We start from the raw sequence: 16,371 nt of genomic DNA, 5'->3' as shown, positions 1-16,371 counted from the left end.
TAAAAATAATTAAAACATTGACAGCTGCTGGAAGCACTTTGACAGTAGTTTTCCGAATATGTCTAAGTGGAAATATAAATTCTATGAAAATAGAAAAAAAGGTAATCGTCATATTTCAACAGAAAACTAATTTTCATATCACTTTCAACTTTACTACAACTTTCAATCAATCTCGTAGACAGTTCTGGGAACATTGCCGTAGTTCCGTAGGTTTTCATATTTCGCTCCTTTACGACTCGTTTTCGGAAAATACTTTGAATCGATTCCTAGTATAAGATGATTCACTAGCATTCAATTTTTGAAGGAAATTGTATGATGAACTTTTCACAGAAGTACCATTTTTATACTCAAAATTCTTTTCTGATTTTCACTAGCATCATCTAAATAATATCAACTTGATTAGGAATTTCGACTTTTTTTTTTTCTTGCACTATCTAAACGGTGTAATGAAATTTCAACATTTTTAAAACAATTTTCATCACTTTCCCGACACTATGCTTTCCGATGTATATCTACTACCGAAATGCAAAAGATAAACGCATCTAATCTATTAAACGCAAAACTCAGTGGAACTCAAATAAAACATCCCATCAAACGTATCCTAAAGGACCGTAAAGCAGTAGTTTTATGCACTTCTTTATGGGGGTTGGTTTTTTTTTTGTTAGCTCCACGCGCTGCAACTGCACAAACGGGGAATGGGTGACGACATGCTTTTCGCCCTGCAGCGAAAGCGCCCTTCCAACCAGCATGGTTTGCGCACGGTATATCTTTAGCTGACCCATATTTATTGGCATTAGGTACATCCGGCGAGAATTGCAAACGATCAATTTGGGATTTTCCTTCCTTCTTTCCCTTCTCCCCCGCGCCAATTTTCCACCACCAGGAATATGTCACTTATTTTCCGGGGGGACGTTTCGTGCCGTGTAATATGTGAACTCTTTTGCTGAATCGCCCCAAAAGTTCGAGTAGATGGCGCTGTGGTGCATCTTTTCGCCATCTTCCCCATTCCATCTCCTTATTTTGCCATTATTATCCTTGGTGAAAACGATTCTTTTCCATTATTGTTCACACAAAAATGCTTCACACAAAATGTACCGAACGATTGCAAAACTAGTGAAACGGCAAGGAGAAAAACCTGCAGCCGAGTTTATCCATCCCGTGATGGTTGGTGAGATCTGCTTCGGTTCGGTTTGCGTTTTCGTACTGGAATGAAGATAAATCTTTAAAATTTATACCACACACGACAAATTGTTTTCCAACCCCTCGGTACCCGTACATCCTTCGTCTGTTTGTTGTGTTTTGTCGGTGTCTCTGTGTGTGGGTTGGATGGACCTTTCGTGAAGCCTTGTACTGGCCACCAAAGCTGGCTTCTGCAGTGGTCCAAATCTTTGCACTACTTTCCTTGCCATCGTACCATTTTCTTGTACCACACAAACACCCACTCGCGCCTCACCCTCACCGTACATTAGTCGCGGGTAACCGGTCTACTGAACCGAAAAATCCGCCACAACAATGCCACAGGCAGCGAAGCGTAACGGTTCCTCGCTTATGTTTCACTGTTGCTTTTCCACTTATATTTTTTCTCCCCCAATCTTTAGCTGACTTTCGACATTTACTTTTTTTGTTGCAGTTGTTGTTGTTGTTGCTTATGCGTCCCCTCGTTTTGGCCTTTACTGGCTTCCCTTTTGCTGGTTCGTTTCACTCGCACCTCGTCGCACCTTCCTCGCTGAGGCATTCGAGAGCTCCACGTTACTCAGTGGCATTCGCTTGATAGTGGGAGCACTGGTGGCCCACTTCATTCACTACTGGTTGCTGTCCATTTTGCTTCCCATCCCTTTCCATTTTCGGCAAGGAAACATTTGCAGGATCATCAACATTAACGTGCCTCGTCGAGGACCCGTCGTACCCGTCTGAACTTTCCACGACCTCACGGTGGACCTCTGTTACGTGGAAAAAGCTACTTTTTTGCGGTAGCTTTTTCCAGAAATGGAATAAGGGAAAACACACACACAGACCAACAGCAACAATAACAACAAAATGGGAATAAGAAAATGTCGCACGCTGAGTGAAGTGGAAAATGTTTTTCCTACCCTATTCCATTAAAGTTTCGCTATGGGTGGAATATGGCTGTTCCGGGCGAAAGGACATCATCCCTCGCGGTCGCGGTGGAAAGGTTGCTGCCATTTCGTTTCTGGATGGTTGATTTGATAGGAAAGAAGTATGTCTCCCCTTAGTGGTATTCCCCATCCCCAACAAAAAAAAAAAGACCTTGAAAGACGTATTGGTGGTGACGATGTAGCTACTTGCACGCTGTTGCGCTGTTACCTGCCAAATGGAACTAAGGGAAAAGGGCACCGTTAAAGTGAAGCTTCGTAAATCCGCTGGTAAGATGTCCATTCGTATTCTTCAAGCTGTCAAGGCCCGCACACAACACAACGCGTGCCCATTACTTGCTTTCCCTCTGTTCCTTTCCCTTTCTCTCTATCAGCTTTTCTAAGTCGAACCGGAATTGGGAGGGGAAAAAGAAAACAAAACACCCCGTAAGATGTGGTGCTACCTCGGTGTGACGGAAGTTATGAGATTTGGCAGAACACTCCCATTTTGAGGGAAAGAAAAGCCATCCAAAAATGCACTTGTAAATTGCACATTTCATAATGTGCTTTTTTTTCCTCTTCGCTCGGAGTTTGTTAGTTGCTTCCATTCCATCTTGTGCAACCGTCCGTATCCGACGGTACAGGGTGCAATTATTGTTGTTCCTTTACCGAATGGCACAAAACTAAATTCCACATCATATTGCCTTGCCGTAACAACAAAACATATCCAGGACACTCGTGAGTAGAAGCAATTGCTACCAGGCATCTTTGCGCAAAGGGGGACAGAGAAAGCCCTTTTTCCAGACCACGAGAAGAAAGCGATTGCCATTTGCTTCACTCGCCCCGGCGTTCATCGACGTAAGTATCGTAACATTAATTTCTGACACTGACAGTTAATATGTTGGCTGGCTGACGCGGAGGGAGTTTTCGTTCTGATTTCGATTAAATTTCCTCAATAATTTCCCTTCCAGTCAGGGCAAGCGTTGGACACCGTTGGACAACGTTGGTTTTTTTTGTGGCATTGCTTGGCAACAGGCAAAATAACAACATAATCGTGGCTAGTCGTTTGATTGATGTGGTTCCAGGATTTGGGAAATTACATTCACCCCATAACCAGATGGAGTATGGAATGAGTTATTGAAAGCTTCAAGTGAGTTATGTAGTGAGTGACGTGGGTGCCTATTTTATGTTTTATCGCTTATGGTAGCAAATAAAATTATTGATAAAACAATTTAAATGATAAAAGAAAACCTAATAACTCATTCTAAATAGTGTTGAGCTTATTTAATATAATAAAAAAAATTAATAGCTTATCTTCTGTGAAGTACTCAACAGTTGAATGATGAAAGAAATCATGAGTTGAGTCCCAAAAGATTCAAATGAATTCTAAAAAAATTATCTCTACGGAGTTATGATTTTACTCAATTTTTATGTGTTTGGCTTCGGAAGAATTACTATTCTGATGCAGACAAAATATCCTCACATTTATCTCGAATTTCAAGTAATAGGTAAATAAGCTCAGACAAGTCCTAAAATACCAAACCAAGATCTCTTGATGTTCCTCAGCAGATGGAATAATCATTCAAGTACTGCCACTTCAAACATTATTGTGAACTCTTCCACAAATTCGTCCATTTCAGTTATTACATATTGCGCCATATAAGAAGGCACTTTTCGCATATCTGCCTCGCAACAAACAAAAGAAAACATCGATTTTCTTTTCATGAAACCAAATTTATATATTTTTCCTTCCATCACACAAGTTAAGGCGGCACTGTAAAGCGGCCCACTGTTAAGACCAGACAAGTACACCATAGATAAATGGCATCATTTCCTTTGCCGTCCAAAAACCGTTTACCAATCATTCGTCTTCGGGTTTTGCACCCGTCGGATCTTTAGATAGGCGAATGCTTTTACTGACCATTTCAAGCGAAAATGCAAGTAAAACGAGTAAAACGAGAGCTTTTCAATTCATTTCTTCAAATTGTTCTACAAATTCCCATACTCCACCATGCCCATAGCCCAAAAGTGAAAATAAGCAGCCAGAATATGGTTCCCTCTGCTCTAAAAGTGTGTGTATGTGTTTGCGGAGTGGTTTTGACCGTTGTAAACAATTTCCTGGCCTTTTGTTCTGGTTCGTGTGTAGTGTAGCGCCCGATTACTCACCACTTTTCCAAAAACCACCCTCCGATACTCTATTGTGCACCATTAGCCATTTGCAAAGAGCTTGCAACAGAACGGACAACTCACCCTGGGTTGGTTGATGCACAGCATAGTTGAGTATTTTTTCTTTATTTCTCTCTGTCCCTCTCTCCTTTCACTTGTACAATCACCGATTCCGATAAATACTATCCCCGTTACAAGGATAGGGTGTCCGACATCATGGCGTCTTCGGGCGTCCGGGGTCCAGGAACGGTTCGCTAGAGCCGGACGAGGTAAGCATTTCAGCAAATGAATTCCAATACCATATTGAATGAAAATATTTAAATTAATCCGTTAGCAACATACATCCCAGAGAGCTACTCGCACTCGGATACTGCACTGCAGTTCTAATGGTGCTGGCATCCAGGCACAATAGCAAATTGTGGATGGGATAAAAGTGGCGGTGAACAGTGGCACACCAGCAGCATGGATCACATGTTGCGATGTGATCCACTTTTGCACTACGGCACCGGATTGGCCGTCGTTTGTGAGAAATCCTGCAGGCCAACTACTACACTGGTTGGCAAACGAGAGCGTGTGTGTGTGGCTGTAAATTGCAGCTCGTATCCATTGCACAAAAGGTCAAATCCCGTGGCCCAACCCCAATGAGCGACGGGAATGTTGGTTTGGCTGGTCATGTTTTGCTTTTTGCACACGCAAGAGACTCCGTAATTGATATGAATTGTTTGCATAGATGCAACGGGTTACACGTTTGCTAATTTGAAGAATTTAAATTGATTACTTAACAGTGGCGAATCAGACGGAATGGAACGAATGGGATGGAAATGTTTAAATAATAGACACTAGAGGATAAAAATAAAAGAGCGGAGAAAAAGGTCACTTTATGCTATGTCGAAGTAAGTTGCATCTAACAAATGTATTGCTTACACATGAAGAAAAAAATTATCTTTATTAAGTAATTTTTAACGCTCGATTTGAATTATTAAAAAATCCTTTTATTCACAATTAATTAATGTACTAATTTATCTAATAAATACACTGAATTTATTTTCCTTTTTTGTTGAGTTTCATTACACAATTCAATCATGTACTTTTGCTTTAAAGTGCCTAAAAGCTCGTACTGTTTTTCCCGCCCTATACCAACACGTAGCTTTAATGTGGCTAAATAACATCGCTGTCCCGAAAAACTCCGAACAAAATGAAGAAACAGCTCGTGGCAGTTGTAACCTGAAACTTATTCGATTTCCGCACAGCTCCGCCCCTTCCTCGCCTAAGGTACGAAACTTCTCGATTACAATCCCTCACTGGAATCCACCGTCCTAGATCACCCGTTGGGCTTTTATTCGAAATGGAAACGAAGCTCGTAAATTCCGTGGCGCCTCGACGAAAACCTCGACCACGGGTTTGTATGCACCGAAGATTGGCAAGGTGGCACGAGGGAGAAGAAAGACTATAAGAGGCAGAGGCGTAAAACATATCCGAAAATATCCAACATTGGTGGAAATTTTTGCCGAGACGCCGCTGTTAAGGACGCTTACTGGGGGAAGCTTACGGAACCAACCCCCCAAAAACGGAAGTGTAATGCAAGAACAAATCGCGAAAGGCAGCATCCTGAAATCGTTACCATTGCCGGTGGCGAATGATAATGATACACCCTGTGCCGGACCGGCGAAAGGAAGGTTCCGTACAACGGGGGTTTTTGCTGCTTCCGGTTCTAGGAGGATGAGGATCAAATTTCCGCGTAATCACGCCACAGACCATTCGACACACTGTCCACCAAGTAGTAGTGCGTCGTACCGGGCGGGTGAAGTGAATGATTTTTAATCCACCAACCGCGAACGCGATGCAAAGTAGCACAATTTGGACAGGTGAGCAGGGATTTTTTTCTTTTCTTGGGGTGTTGAAAAATTATACACCGTCCTCCCTGTCCACGGGGTGGCAAGGAATAAATATGCTTCGTTGGGGTATTAAAAGTTTGAATCGAAACAAATTTTTAGACATTAGCATTAATTGTGACACTTTTCCCAATAAAGCAGCAAACATCCGTTATGGCTTCGTTCCAAGATTAAAATAATTTTTAAATATTTCTTTAAAAACTTATTTATTTTATCATTGAGTATAACTAAATGTTTAACTAAATAATTTTATGTTTTATTTATTTTTTGATGAATGACGTAAATATTCACCACATAACATATTTCTAGCAGGTAAAATGAAGTTATACATTTTATGAAGTTTATGAACTCCATAAGGCCAAAAGTGGCTGCGGAACTAAACAGAGAAATCACATAAACTTTCAAGTTTGGTTTTTGCATCTACTATACTTAAACTTACTAATGAAAAAAAAAAGAAAATTAGATGGAAAACAGATGCACTTCTTCCACCATATCTTTACCCTCTTTGCCAAACGAGAGTAAAAACTAAAAGGGAAAAAAAGAGAAAATATTGCTACGTTCAACACATTCAGCACCTTAACGATTTGGGAATGGATTGTTGAAGAAAAGATTTAAATTTAGATTCCACTGACTACCGTGAATGACGGTCGCTAGTTTTCAAAAAACTCCCTCGCTACCCCCCGGGTAAGATGGAATGTATAATTTATCATGGAAATCATTTGCGCACCGGGCGAATGGCTCTTCTCAAGGAATTCGGTTGGGCAGGAAATAAAACAGGGGAAGCGATGAACGAAACAGAAAAGAACGGCATTTTGTTGTGGTATGTAAAACTGCTTTAGTCACGGGTACGGGAAATAAAGTATGGAAAACTTTCAGGTAACAGCAATGGAAGGTGTTAAGTTACAGAAATGTTCCCGTGAAGCTTCAACCTTTCCTCTTTCGGTCAGAAACAAAGTAAAGAATTGACAGGGGGGAAATAGTTTTCGTGGAAAACAGGAAGAAAAAGACCGTTTTCGTTTATATAAAGGATAAAATATAAACACTCTTTTCTAAGAAAGGCTAATTCTTCGAACTGAGCGCTGGAAGTGATGTTTTGAGGTCTTTGGAAAACGTGTCAAATAAACAAAAGGCTGATGGCACTCAAAATAAATTAAGTGTAGGCTAAGGGTGTTGGTGAAAAAATTGAGCATTCGTTGAAGTTTTAGTTATTGAAAGTTATTGAACAACACTTAGACTTGGAAAATTCATTCAAAATGAAATATTTATTCATTTTATTAAAAAGAATTTTTTGTTGATATTCAAATGAATAACTTATTTTTGTAGAGTAGACCTTGTAAAAACCATGCGAGCCAAAATATTAGCTAAAACACCAACATGACATGATTTCGAACAATGTGCGCACATCTTCATGCATCAAAAATAGTTATCCAACAAATATGGTGAAACATATCCCAAAAGCCTCACAGCGTTATCGCAATTATACGCGTACGGTGATAAGCTTTTAGATAAAACACGCTACATACTACATGAATGTGAATCGTGCACGTGTTTGTCTATTTGCTGATCACTTATCCGAATGTCACCGTATCTTCGAATGCGCGGCTAAGAGTTAGACTAACGAACAAAACGACCAGCGCCGAAGCTAAGAAAGATAACAAACAAATAAAAGAATGAAATCAGTCTTCGCGTGTAACGGAGCGGTTCATTTACCACGCAAATTGGGCCACCCCGGGTGGGTTTGGTTGGTGGAAACGAGGGAGGAAAAAAAAAGGGAAAACAACCCTCACCCATCGCATCGAATGGAATGAAATCACAAACAGTAAAGACGCTGATGCCCAATGAAATAAAAGATATGACAACGACAGACCATTCGAAGCAAATGATACCCTTGGTGCCACCGCCCGTACCGCCCCACCGCTGGGATTCACGAGACTGCAGGCTGAAACCGAACCGTGCCCGTTACAAGCGACCAGGCGCCTCCATCGAAAAGAAAAAAACGTCGGACCGAACTGCAGGGTGAATAGTACAGCCGCACCCAGTGTGATGTGCTCCGTTGCATCCTTTCTGGGAATACGTGGAGAGGGAAGAATAAAAAAATAGTCTCTCTCTCGTTCTCTCGTTCCCTCGTTTCCTCACCACCAGAAACACTCCCTTGACGATGGTTGCGATGGCAGTTTCGGAAACCATGGATACCACGGATATTCTGTACTTCTCCTATGAATGTGTAAGCGATACATAAAGAGAGAGAAAGAGAGAGATAAAGACAGGAATGGTTCGGTTGTAGGATTGTGAGGTAAACTATTTTTCCTATACCATTGTAGGGATTCTGTTTACTCAGGATAAAATTCGCCTGCTCACAGTCACTAGTCAGGCTGTCAGCAATTGGAGCCAACCCACCCGGCGGGCAAACGAACATAAACTCTACCACCGACCGATACGGGGTTTGGACAGCAGCAGGGATGTAAGGTGAAGGGAAGGGAAAACCGAGGGAAAGGAACGTTGGCTCCATTCAACCGCAGGCGAATTGCCAATTAGTGGTTGCTTTCCGGTCCCGTATTTTTATTTATGTTCAAACGTTCGTTTACTCTTGTTTCAGATGTTTTTCGTTTTATTATTCATATTTTTGTGTTGTTGGCCTTTGTGATCGGGGATGGGTTTTTTTTCGTTTTGTTTTATTTTTCCTTTTCCCAACCCATCTCAAGGCGTTTCCGACAGTTGGGTCCAACCCCCAAAAAAAAACCTCGCTAGCCGCAACACGTTCCGCAGGGTTTGGGAAAATTTGTTTTTCGCTCGAAAGGACCCACCAATTTCTTTCGCAAATCATTCGTGTGGTCATTTGCGACGAAAACGGTAGGATTGGGATCATGCCGAAGCATCCGTCTCTATACGTCACTCTGGTGCCACATGCAGTACACCTCCTGCGCTGGTTGGCAGTGTGTAGGACGAAAACAATATTGAATTACTCACGTACTCCGTTCCATTTCGTCGCTTTGTCTTCCCGCTCCCCCGTGGACATGAAACAAGAGCGGAAACATTCCGGAAATAAGTGGAAGGATTCCTCTGTTCGTTCGTACACTTTGTCTTTGAAGCGCGCGTTTGTCACCAAGGCCGAGAATATGAGTCCAAATGTCCGAACACACGATGTGCGTCAAGAAATCCCGAGGGAATATGTTCACCCGGCACAAACCGGGAATCACGGACGCTTCCCTATGCCCCGCCCCCCAAAAACCGAAGCGTCTTCGCCAACGGTGGCGCACTACATTAGTCACGGACAAACGGTGAATCGTATAAATAAACAATGTTATAAATGATGGTACTATAATGACAGGAAGCGTTTCCAGCGGGCACCATTTGCAGTCGTTGCCGGCCAAGAATGGTGGGCGCACAGTGCAAAATGGGGGATTGTTGGGGTTAGGATTTCGGAGTGACGCTCCGAGGCATCGTCACTGTGGTTTGGCATCCGGAGACGGGTTTTGCACGAGAACTTGAGCTAAGCAAATATAGCATCATCTTGCTGTCAGTTACACCGATCCATCTACGGTCGCTCCTGTTCGGTGCACTGATCCTCCGTCGACGAGAGAGGATGCTCGTTACACAAAAGAAGCTTCCGTTTCGGTTCCGTTTTTATGGAAATTTTTCTTGACAGAATTCTGATCCGATAAATCTTGCCTGCAATGTTGCTATAGTAACGATTTGATGCGGTTTTGTGAGTGAGAAATAAGTTGTTTCGTGCATTAATGTATTTTCTGGCTTTAAACAATTAATTTTTAAGTTTCATATCGTAAATTTTAGAGTTTTTTGTTTTAAAAGTGATATCCTTTAAGATTAAATAAGAAGACATTTTCAACCAGATTTTAACTTGCATTTTGTGCTATAAAATTACTTAACTGTTAAAATTTTATCCCATCCAGAATGACTCCCCGTAGCAAGGACTGATTCTCCGGCTACGTGGTAAAATTAATTCTTAATATGGCCGTTCTAATCAAGTAGAATTTTTGTTTTCAAAAGTACTAGGCGCCTCCACCGGTAATTATTTAGAATTTCCGTATAAGTAATTATTTGCTCTATTTACTTTGCCTTAATAGTCTAGTTTTGCCTTAATAGTCTAGTCTTAAAAAATGTCTAGTAAGCCAGAAATGGTCGGCGTTTCCTTAGAGGTCGTTGAAGCCAATAAGAGAGAAAGAGAGGCATCGATGTAAAAAATAAACTAATATAAAAATAACGTCTATTTAATTCCCTTTAGTTCACCCTCAACTTTATTGTAAATTGAAGGAAAATATAAAAAAATGTTTAAAAGAAATTTTTTATCCTACGGTCATATTCTTAAAAAAATATTAACCATAACGAAAACCCATTAAATGTTAATCGCACACAATTATAAAGAACACACAAATCAACATGCAAATCAAACCATCGGTCATAGGCCTGTCAAACGACCAATCAAACGTATGAACGTCTACAGGAATGGAACGCTTTAACCGTCAACCGATTTTGATGGATCGCGCATCAGTGTTCCGGTTTGTGTTTTAGTTGGATTATCATGTCATATTTTTCAAAATGCCACCAACATCTCTTGCCAACCGGCATGCGAAATGGCCACTTTCAAGCTGGTCCAAAAACCCGAATGAATATGGATAGCAATAAAAGCTTCACGGCTATTCAACGTTCAACGGTTTGAGTTTTTGCTGTTCTTTACTTTTGACTCTATCGCCCGAAAAACTAAAGCCGACCTTCAAGTGTCACGGAAAATGGGGAAGCTGTTTATTGTTGTTGTTGTTGTTGTCGTCATCCTTCCAACAGAGCCACGCGCTCGTCAAATGCACGCATTTATGAATGATTCATCTGTTTGGTTATATTTTAGTATTCATATCCTGACGAGTTTTCGGGGTGTATATTTACTTTTTTTCTTTCCCTTCTCTTGTGCTGTCGCCTTCTCGAATACTGATGAACTCATCTTTACGAAGTTTTATGCTCGTCCTAGCCGCGAAAAACCACACGCACTAACTGAGATTCATTTGATCGATTCCGAGCCGTTCGTTGAGTGACCGGGCGCGAGCAGAATATATAACTACACATTACACCGCTCACTAGTTCCTGCATTACGAGGCGAGAAAAACAAACTATAAGCTTGGTTTACCATTTAGAGATAAAAACTTCACCATATACACGCACGAAGCGTACGAGATTTTCCTTCTTCAAAATGGTTCACTAATCGTACTGAGCACAGCGTGGGGTCCAGCTGTGAGTATGTGACTTTTCCCGCCAGACAGCTGTCAGAACCCCATTCGACAGGCCATTTTCAAACCGTTCCTTTTTCCCTTTTTCCGCTTCCCATTCTCTTCACCTGATGATTTCTGCTGCCCCATTAAGGTGTCAACAAACGCACAGAAAACACCTCCTAACGAGGGATTATGGATCAGTTTTCCTCCCTACTAGCGTTCCCTGTCTCTAGCACCAAAACTTCAACCAGCATGCTGCTGCTAGGGATGGGTCAAGCAAAAATGCGCAACTGCAAGGCCCTGCAAGGTGAAATAAATGCTTCCCTAGAAGACACCCTTCACCGGATAGATGAGCAAACGAACGATAGAAAAAAAAGACCAAACAAATAAAAACCATATGACGAATCTTATCCCCATAAACAGCAACCGATTTTCTTCGTTTACCGAACCCCATGGCTCGACCTTTTTGGAGATGAAATTGTAAACACACACACACACAAGCGCAGGTTCAGTTCGTAAAACCATTTCCTTTTAAGTCGACTTATGTCGTTTACATTAACGACAATCCGTTGGTCGACAGGGATACGGAGACACTGGCATCGACAGCCAGCGAATGTCCATGGTAACTGTGGGGAGGGGGGGGGGCGAGGTTTGAGTTTTGTAGCGTATTCTCCAATCCCTCCCATAAGCATACATTATTTCCAGACCTTCAGCGGGTGGGTAATCATTCTTCCTGCCCTTTCTCCGCTGCTGTCTGGTGTTGGCAGTTGTAAGAAGAATTGTTTACCATTTTCGTTTCACCAATGTTTCCATGTCTGTGTGTGTTTGTGTGCGGTAAGCGAATTCAGTCGAAACCTGCGTCTTAAGTGGATGAAGCCAAATAATTCTAACCCCCGTAAGCATTTTACTGCAAAACTCAACACCCCAAAAACCGAACTGAACAGATACTTCTTTTTTCTTATATGTAATGAGCATTTTTGTTTCTTCGTTTTATGTCTATTTCGGTGGCACTACCACACACTACGGACTGTTACGGAGCCGGAAACGAGAAATGCGTTCCGCCTCGTATGGTTTCTACCGAATTGTGGCCCCCTCTCGGACTTTTTTTAAGGGCACTGATGTGAGCTAATGTCTGACACTGGCATCGGCAAGAGGATAATGAAGAGGCGTAATTATCTCATAATCCAATTAGCAGCCGTTAAGATTTCGGTTCCGTAACCGTACGTGCAGCCGATGGTCGATCCTTGGCCGAGATGTGGCTGAGATGATAAATCGTTACTCATATGGACGTTAAGTCGCTACACGATGGAATCTGTGTAGGTTTTCTGGGCCATCAGTTTGTGTTCTTGTTATATTTTTTGTTTTTGTTTCTTTTGTCTTTGCTGTGCCTTGTTGTAGACATCCTCTCTACATCTTTGTTTAGTTTAGGTGAATGAATTATGACACACACAAAAACATGAGTTACAAATTGAATCTTGAATCATGCTGTTTTTTTTTCTCTTTCCCTTTCCAGGAAGGACTAATGATGCAGTTTGTGATGTGATGAAATGTCTCATGTCTTTAAGGTAAGTTACTTTTTCTTTACATAAGGTTAAAAATCGCATTACCGGTCTTTGCACTTACTTACCCTAGCAAAGATCGTCGTTCATCACACGATGCAAAATCTGTAATTAAGAAGGAAAAAAAGAGAAAAAACGATTTGTTAGAAATTAATTTTAAACACATCTTTACGAACTCGTTTTTTGATAAATGCTACTACATTCGCACCATACATACAGATCCCGGGGAACGATCTTGCTATGTAGAAAGCCTCCATAATTCATTGCCCAAAATGTTCCATCTCTGTGCTCCCGCACAGGATAAATATGAAGAAAAAAAGATGGAAAATGATGCATCACAGCGATCGGAATCACCACGCCACGGTTGATTTGTGGGAAGAGTTTTAATGCTTCACAAGCGATTAGCTCGATAAAAGTTTCCTTGTCGATAAAGCGGGCCAAGTTTATGGGTAAACGCATCCACCATCCGGAACAGGAACTTTCACCTCCCCCAACGATCACTGTACGCCATTGACCGCTTCCTCCGTTGGGTTGTCTGTGTGTTTGGGCACACCTCAGCGCATACCGCTTATCAATCTGCGACGATCGTTCATACCGACGTTACGTACAAACGTTTGAGTAAGAAGAAGCGAGCAAAAAAAAAACTCAGCCCCTGCTGCGGGAAAGTTTAAGCGCTAAATTCCAGCCCGTTCCGTTTCATACCAATGGCCGGTAGCATAAAATTCTCCCCCTCCGTCCCTTCACCGTTCCACACTCCACTCCAAAGGGTTTTTGGACGAGTTTTTGGCAACTTTTCTCTTGTTGATCATGGTTGTGTTTTCGTCTCGGCCCCACATGAACCACCGCATTCCTTGGTGGAAGCTTAAACAACACGACCATTTTACTCGATTTAAGGTCCAAAAATTTGGAATTCGTTTTGCACGACTGTCGGTTTTCCCTTTTTTCCATCCTCGCACTACACTTTACCTTCAACGAGCATTTGCGCTCTCTTCAAGCTGTGGTGATGTACGCCGGACATCTCACAGTATCACGAAGAGTTTTCCTCGTTCTGCTATTTTTTTTCTTCTTTGGGTGACACAGAATCCAAAAGTGTGGCCACCTAAATGAACGAAAAAACAACGCAAAAAGCAAACGACACCCCATTCGAGTGGCGTGGTTTGAGTTCTCGTCGCTCTCGGTGGATTAAATCCGATGGCCGGGTATGCAAGCGGGAAACGTTCTGGCAAAAGGGGTGATTTAAGCGCAGTGGAAAATTTTCGCATTAATTTTCAAATTAAATTAATTAAATTTAATCTCTTATCTTGTCAGTAATGCATTTTGCACGAGTTGTGAGTTCTTTGGCTTTTTTTTTTGTTGTTTGCTGGTGTTGGAGGAAAACTGCTTTTGCTTGTAACATTTTTCTTACCGTTCCTGTTCATCCCTTGCAGGCCTTCCCCAGTTTTGCCCCGTAGTTTACCGTTCCATTTCCCACCGATTGACCACTAAAGTTTTCGCTCCTTTGCTGTAATGGTTCTGGCCCCCCCGGGGGGAAAAAACGGGAAGCTGAAGGTGGTGTGAAGTGTGAAACTTTTTGCCCAAAATCAAGTTAGGATCACATTCCTCCACTTGCTAAGTGTTGTCCATGGTGAGTTTCCTTGTACGCCATAGCTTTTTAGAAACGGAATATAAACAACATAAATAGATAGGCACAAACTTTGGCTGAACTTGAAGCAGAAACGAATAGTTTGTTTCCCGGGGCACGTTCTCGCACTTTAAGACGTTCCAACCAGCTCTTCCTCCACAAAAAGGAACACTTTATTATTGACATGAAAGTACACACTATGCTTCATTGCTAATCGTTCAAAAAAGGATGGTTTTTCTTGTCTTTTCCACCACCCCCAGAAAAAATGAAGCAAACGAAGGCACGCTCAACACTGACAGCTTAATCTTGTTGGTCATCGCTGTCGGTTGCTGTAAACATCTTCGAGCCATGGGGAGACAATTTTCGGCCACTCGGCCAAGTCCATTAAGCTTGCTCTTGTAGTGGCAAAAGTTCTGGAGTGCAGTTGGCGAAAAACGCAATGCACAAACAAACCTCCAAACATCCTCCTCCCCACAGAGAGAACCGGGTTTTTGGGGCGAGTCCCTTGCAGAAACAGGGAATAATCTTAAATTAATTTTTGCACAACACAACCAACCGAAAACTTCCATGTTGAACTTTGTCTCAAAACACTTCTTCCACAGCACTGTTGGAGGCCTTGGAAGTTGGAGAAGATGTTGTCCAGAATGTGGGCAAACTGGATGAAACACCGCAGAGTGTTAGGTTGTAAATTTGATGCGATATAAATTTAGAGGAAATGAGAACTCTCCAAATCTTGGGCGAAGAATTGCAACAAGACCCGAAAGTACGACACCGGAGAAACATGCTGCTTGTTATAGATAACATTGAGTCTGATGCTCCATATTCGTCAGCTGTGTGCCAAACGGTACAAAGGCGTTGGTGTGTAGAAAAGGGAGCAAAACACTGTTAGTGTGTATCACTTTGAGCTTCAACTTTTAATTCCAAACCCTAGTGAAAAGTCCATTAATTTTGTTTTTCACTCCCTCAAGCTGGATGAGCTAGAACTCCAAGGAGAAGACGAGGGAGTTATGAAAGCAGAGACTCTTGGTGCTGTCACAGAAAGGTTCAAGTTTTCTTCAAGCGATATGTTTTTAAAAGAAGTGTCCACACACACACATGACTCCGGCAATGCACTCAAGTGTGCTCAAGTGGGTGCAGTTTTCTAACAGTGAAAAGTGTGAGTGTAGACATATGTACACGGAAGAATGGCACGTGTTCCGTTTCCTGTTTTGATACGTTATTAAAAGGGAACGTATGGGAATTGTGAAACCGGTATTTAGTGAGAGGAAATATTATGTCTAGTTAAGATTTTGTGCTCTTTGAAATCCTTGGAGAATGGATTCTACTTCTAATTTTCAACAAATCTTTCGATAATTTTTAGATAAACACAAACTTCACAATTTCTGCAATCAGTGACTTCGAAAGTCGAAATCACTTCACCCGGCACTTGGGTTCCACTCTTTGTGACTTCTTCCGCGCCTGACCAATTAATGGTGAAATCAGTGATTTATATCACCCCAGACACCGATGAGCTGAGCGAGCGGGAAAACTTTGTACCGCATTTAGATAATTGTTTGATTTATCTTGTAATGTTCACGATCCTCGATTCACCAAACAAAGAAGAAAAAAAAACGGACTGTCTTCAAAACTTTTGCCATCGTTAGCAAAACTCAAGGCACACCAGAAATTACCATTCACCAAAGATTCAAGGCCAGTTTCGACTTCTGCTTCAATCTACGCACACAATTTATAGTCGTGTGCGTGTATGTGGCTTATGTGGGATCTTTAGTTAAAATAAAGCGTAACTCGCGCGTTACGAGCAACCATTACACATAAAAGCAA

General features: G+C 41.8%; 1 protein-coding gene and 1 long non-coding RNA gene across 5 annotated transcripts in view; one reads left to right on the top strand and one right to left on the bottom strand.

Moving 5' to 3' along the window:
• The window catches only part of LOC125763100 (uncharacterized), a 198,610-nt gene that overhangs the window by 61,742 nt on the left and 120,497 nt on the right, over positions 1-16,371 (bottom strand). For all 4 annotated transcript variants that reach the window (XM_049425926.1, XM_049425928.1, XM_049425925.1 and 1 more), the window contains one exon: positions 12,998-13,034. The gene's annotated coding sequence lies outside the window, so the exon portion shown is untranslated. The remainder of the gene's footprint in view (positions 1-12,997; positions 13,035-16,371) is intronic.
• Positions 1-16,371, top strand: part of LOC125763153 (uncharacterized) — a 125,413-nt gene that overhangs the window by 26,761 nt on the left and 82,281 nt on the right. The window contains exon 2 of the long non-coding RNA XR_007418308.1: positions 12,884-12,935. This is a non-coding gene — a long non-coding RNA (uncharacterized LOC125763153). The remainder of the gene's footprint in view (positions 1-12,883; positions 12,936-16,371) is intronic.

The sequence above is a fragment of the Anopheles funestus genome, chromosome 2RL (assembly GCF_943734845.2).
Source record: "Anopheles funestus chromosome 2RL, idAnoFuneDA-416_04, whole genome shotgun sequence".
NCBI classification, from domain to species: domain Eukaryota; kingdom Metazoa; phylum Arthropoda; class Insecta; order Diptera; family Culicidae; genus Anopheles; species Anopheles funestus.
Note: the sequence above shows the minus strand (reverse complement) of the source record. Positions and strands in the feature narration are given on the sequence as shown.